This window comes from Lactuca virosa, chromosome 3, assembly GCF_052849685.1.
Source record: "Lactuca virosa cultivar CGN04683 chromosome 3, Lactuca_virosa_CGN04683_v6, whole genome shotgun sequence".
Taxonomy (NCBI): Eukaryota; Viridiplantae; Streptophyta; class Magnoliopsida; order Asterales; family Asteraceae; genus Lactuca; species Lactuca virosa.
Window position 1 is genome coordinate 377,150,927 of NC_136428.1, and position 5,845 is coordinate 377,156,771.

Consider the following 5,845-nt stretch of genomic DNA (forward strand, 5'->3'; position numbering starts at 1 on the left):
AGTTACTAAAAATTGTTCTTTTTTTATTGAGTTAATTATTGTTCTTGAATCACATGTAATTCCTCTACAGTAACCTATATGGTTAGTGACATTAAGATGTCCGATCGATAAAAATCATATGTAATTCATATATGAATCACATGTAATTCACATATGAATTACATGTGATTCACATGTAAATCACAAGTGAATCACATATAAATTACGTTTATATGCATACATACATCTTGTGTAAGTTTTCTTCTTTTATTATTTTTAAAATTTTTCTTGTGAATTTGTGATTCATATGTGAATCACATGTAATTCACATATAAATCACATGTGATTCACATGTAAATAACAAGTGAATTATATGTGATTCATATGTAAATCACAAGTGAATCACATATAAGTTACATTTATATGCACACATACATCTTGTATGAGTGTTCTTCGTTAATTATTTTTTAAAGTTTTCTTGTGAATTTGACATTTTAATCTTAAAAGATACAATCACATGTGAATATCATATTATATAATCACATTAAAAATATTACATTATATATACATATGCATTTTTGTGAGTGTTCTTACATTAATAATTTTTTTAATTTTCTTGTAGATTTTGAAAAATTTGTGGAAAATATTGAAGATGTGAAAATTGATAAATTGAAGAAAATATGGAAAACTTGACACGAAGACATGAAAACTTTTGTAGCATTTTTTTGTTTTTATATTTTATTTTGTATCGAATAAAATACTTGTACTGTTGTGTTTATAGATTAGCACAATAAAAATAAGTTTTTCTATGATTTACTTACGAATATTATAGTATAAGAAATATTCATATATGAACTTGAGAAAATATACATATATGCACCCAAGACATTGATTTTTTTGGTTAAAAATTATAGTTTTTTTTTAAATATATCCTTTTTTTTTATAAAATTCATTGTTTTTAAAAAATTGCAGTTATTTAAAAAAAATATTTTTTTTCAATTTTGTAAAAAATTAATGTTTTCTAAAAAAAAATTAAAAAATCTGTATTTTTAAAAACTGAAAATTATTATTTTGATTAAAAAAATCCGAAAATTTAATTTATTATGCTAATTTTTAGACATTTTTTTAAATATTTTCAATAACACAAAAAATTAAAACATTAAATGAGATTGGTAAGATGACGATCATGCCCTTAATGAGTTAATTTTGATCCAACGCTTCACTTTTACTTTCGGGTTCTCGGGAAACTATGAGTTCTCAACGGATCTCACCTATATATATATATATATATATATATATATATATATATATATATATATATATATATATATATATATATATATAAAGGGTCCGGTTCCTGTGACGACTCTTTTTAAAGTGAGGACTCGTGCGGACACCATAAAAAAATTTAAAAAAATATAAATAAAATACAAATCATAAAATCGAGCATAGTACTATATCCGGTAGAAAAAAATTGGATTTTTTTTGCATCATTAAAATTGAATCATGGATCATAAAAGTTGAATCATGGATCATAAAACTGATCGATGCTTCAATTTTAATGATGCAATTTTTTTTTTCCAAATTTTTTTCTCCCAGACGTAGTACTATTCTAGATTTTATGATTTGTATTTTTTTTAAAGTGTTCTCACGAGTCCTTACTCTAAAAAGAGTCCTCACCTGATCTGTTTATATATATATATATATATATATATATATATATATATATATATATATATATATATATATATATATATATATATATATATATATTAATGCATAAGAGCTTGAGGAACAGTTAAGTTATCACACTTCAGAATTCGGCCACAATAGTTTTAGGGTTTGGCAAGTTTACTCCCTCTACCTCCTATTCACCCAATATTCGGACGTCTCCACCGCTTACTTTTTCTACCACACAGGTGATCTCCGTTTCCCTTTTTTGGCTTCCGATCAAACAATGAGGTCGACACCTCCTACTCAGTTTCAAAGTCACCGCTCCCACCTCCTACGACCCTCAGCCACCCCTGTTAACACCACCGCACCACCAAGGAAGACACAACATGTCAGTTGCTAGCCTCCGTAAACCCTAGATTTGCACCGTCGGTGGTTCACGACAAAGACCACCTCCTTTATTCTTGATCTTCACAGGTGAAACCAAGTTCTCACCGTCACCATCACTTTATACGTCGTAAGTCGCCATGGATACCTACCTCTACCTTCTTCCGTTGATATGTCCTCATCGGTGTGGAATTAGGTTGCCATTCATCTCCAACAACCAAATACGTACAGATGATGTCTACTGGTGCAGAAGAACTCAACGAACCACCATTAGGCAACACTTTCGAACCTATCGCACATTGATATGCTCTTTCTCTTCCCATTCTTTCACATCTCCCACTCCTTGAGCTCTCTCTTCTTCTTCAAACTTATGGTTGTGGCAACTTGGGGTGACTTCACTACCCAAGCACTTTATCACTTTAATCGAGGTATCCCACCTCCTTTTCCATCGCTTCTTTAATCCAGGTATCCCATTCCACCCGACCTGCATATTCATTATCTCCTCTTGATGCTCCTAATCGCTTGCTCCACGGCCTCCCTATTGTTCTTTACCGACGTTAAGGTTGGTCATTCTTTATCCTTTGTTTCCATCGATTTGTTTTCTTTGTGACTTCACTACTATTAGGGCTAATCAATTTTAACGTTAGTATCTTTTTGTACTGCGACTGTGGTGGCTCAGTACCAAGGAAGAAACTCTTCGTTTCCAATCAAAGCATTTCAATGCAAAACAATTTCAAGGTTAGTATCTTTTTACTCTATAGTTATTCCGATTGATCTTGGTGTGTGTTTTTCTGTACCTATTCTTTTTTGTGAGTGTTCTTATGTTTTAAACAATTTCTAACTATTGATCCAATTCTTTACATGGTTCAAAGCTTCAACAGGAATGGAGGTTTCTTCGATTAGGTCATCATCTTCTCAATCATATGGCTGGCAGCTTCATCAAGGCCGTAGGTGTACACCTCTCTCTCTCTCTCTCTCACACACACACAAAATGATCCGAGATTAATTAATTGAACTGTTGTGTGCAGATTGGAGCAGTCCAGGCAGTGTCGTGAGAGGCATATTTCACCGCTACAGAAGGTGAGTATCCTAAATTCTTATGAAATTTATATGAATTTCTATTGAAGAACAAAGAGATGAATTACTTCACATTAGTGCCAGATCTTCAAATTATTGATACGTTCTTAGTGATACAAGATGCTAATGGATCCTTACTAAATCTAACTTTGAAAGTAGACATGAAATGGTGAAATCATATCTCTATTATATCGAAATTTGAAAATTACATGGTTCTTGATCTAGAGCTTATATTAACAGTATGAAATGAATCATGTGCAGATGGAGATTCGATTACCTTCGTATCTTTTTTACAAGGATTACCAAAGCGAGGATAATTAGGTAATGACGCCTCTTACATCTTAAATGAACGTGCTAAACATACCTATAACTATTAGTACCATTGTTTTAATAGATACATAAATGGTTTGGAATAAATTTAAGATGAATGGTGTGGTCAACACTAAACTAATCAAAAAAGCATCATGACTGAAGTTAAAGTAGGTTGGAGGTTTTCCATCTAAGGAACTAGTTTAAACTTACTGATGTAGTTGTTGAGTATCTCAATGGCTACTGTAGGAAATTAAAGATTTTTAACCTTTGTAGACCTGTAAATGTTGCATCTACCAATGTCCTTAAGGTAAACCAAGATTTTGAACTTTCAGATGATGCTTAGAGTAATGGTTTCGGCTTATGGATGTATTGTAGTAGTAGTAGGTAATAGTTGACTTTCTAAATGTCAATCTTCTTACCCATTTGACACAAGTTCATATTTTTCATATCATATCTTATTATTTTTTACATACTTTGCAGGCTGTGACATTGGCTGATGAAGGTATGGTGAAAAGAATTAGGGGAATTAATTTCTCTACAATAGTATTGGTTCAATTTGAAAATACAATGATACATGTTGCTCGTGGAATCTTTAATCACTACCTTCCTGATGTTCACATATTTACTGATCATAAAGGTGGTACACAAGGTGGAAAGTATGTATCATTTCAAATTAGTTGCAATTTTCTTTTAAAATGTGTTTGATAATAAATAATTTAGTAATTTAATGTTTTTGATTGCCAGTTCACCTGGTTATGGGATTTCATTGGTTGCTGAAACGACAGCTGGATGTTTTATATCAGTGGATACCAGAAACTCTTATGTCATAGGGGATGATGACAATGACATGGATGTTGATGAAAAGAAAGAACTAATGCCACCAGAGGAATTTGGTGAGCAAATTGCATCCCTTTTAGTTGGAGAGCTCGAGCAAGGTGGTGTCATTGATTTTTCACACCAGGTTTGTCACATTACATGGATAACTTTTTATGTTTATTTTATATAATGTGTAGATTATGGGATTAAGTCATGTTTTTACTAAATAAAAAAAACAAATTGTATGTTGGGTTGTGCCTATGGGATTGAGGCACTGAGAAATATAAGAGAACTTCTTGGAGTAAAGTTTGTGATTAAACCCGACCCATGTACGGTCATGCTTAAATGCATTGGATGTGGATTGAAAATTTTTCACACAAATTGTCTTGAATTCATCTTCTAACAACATTTCATGTACAATTTTGTTTCAATCTTAACATTTTTTTCTAAGGCTTATTGACAAATGAGTTCCAAGGTTTTTTTTCTTTACAGCATATCGATATATTTCTTCCAACGTTTTTTTAGTATTTGATGAATAACTTTAATTCAATTATATATTTCTTGACAAAAGAACTGTGTCACGAAATTGGATCCTTGAAAATAATTAAAATTTTACAAAACAAAATGTCAAAAACATAATATACCAAAAATTCGATAACATGCAGTCCTTTTGCTTAAAAAATAGAAATATATAAATAAAAGTATAAAATAAAGTGTTAAAACTTCAAAACACCTCATCGGTTGTCTAAGAACACCAGTTTTTTAATTCAGCAAGTCCTGATTTCATGTATTCACTGTTGATAAATGCAGGGATTGGGTTCATACGATCAAACAACCCTCAACCATGGCTTCCATCAGTAATTACGTCTTCTCAACCTGTAAACTCTCTCAGCCGAAAAGACCCATCTCATCTCTAACCCAGTTATCCTTCTCTCCATATAAAATTTTCACTCAATCAAGAACTAGTCACGTACCGATCAAATCCATCACATAGGACAAGGAAGTGGTTACAGAAAATATTAGCGTCTCCGATCTCAAACAAGATGAGCAAAGTGGAAATTGAATGGAAGGTGAGACAAAGAATTTGTTATTCCAGATGGGCTGGAAGAAATTAATAGATTTATGGGTAAATCATTTAATGCTTCTTTTTTTCTTGGTTTTAGTACATGAGTATTGCCATGTGAGTTTTGATCTCTATTCTATTTTGAGCTTTTCTTGCCTATAATCAATTGTGTTGGATGTATGCAATTTCCTTAAATTTCTCACTTCTATATATAATTTTGGAGATAATGTTTTTGGTTAAATGCAAGAAACAATAGGTACTTCCAGTAATTTGTTTATTATAGCATTCTATTGTCATTTTTCCCATAACAATATTAAATTTTGAAAGATATGCAGTTATACTAGGATGAAATGGTTGATGTCATATTATGAAAACCAATAACACACAATTTTCTATATAGGTCACTCATCTTTAATTTGTAATCAATAGACCATGGTACAAAAATTTTGTTGCTTATATGGGTGAAATAAACTTATTCGAACCTGAGCCAATGGCGTGGGGGATTTTTACTAGTTACTTATAAAAACACATGCATCAATT

General features: G+C 31.3%; 1 pseudogene; it reads left to right on the top strand.

Annotated features, from left to right (window-relative positions):
* The first annotated feature begins 2,920 nt into the window (after positions 1-2,920).
* LOC145164956 (putative RNA 3'-terminal phosphate cyclase-like protein) lies at positions 2,921-5,159 on the top strand (annotated as a pseudogene).
* The last annotated feature ends 686 nt before the right edge of the window (positions 5,160-5,845 follow it).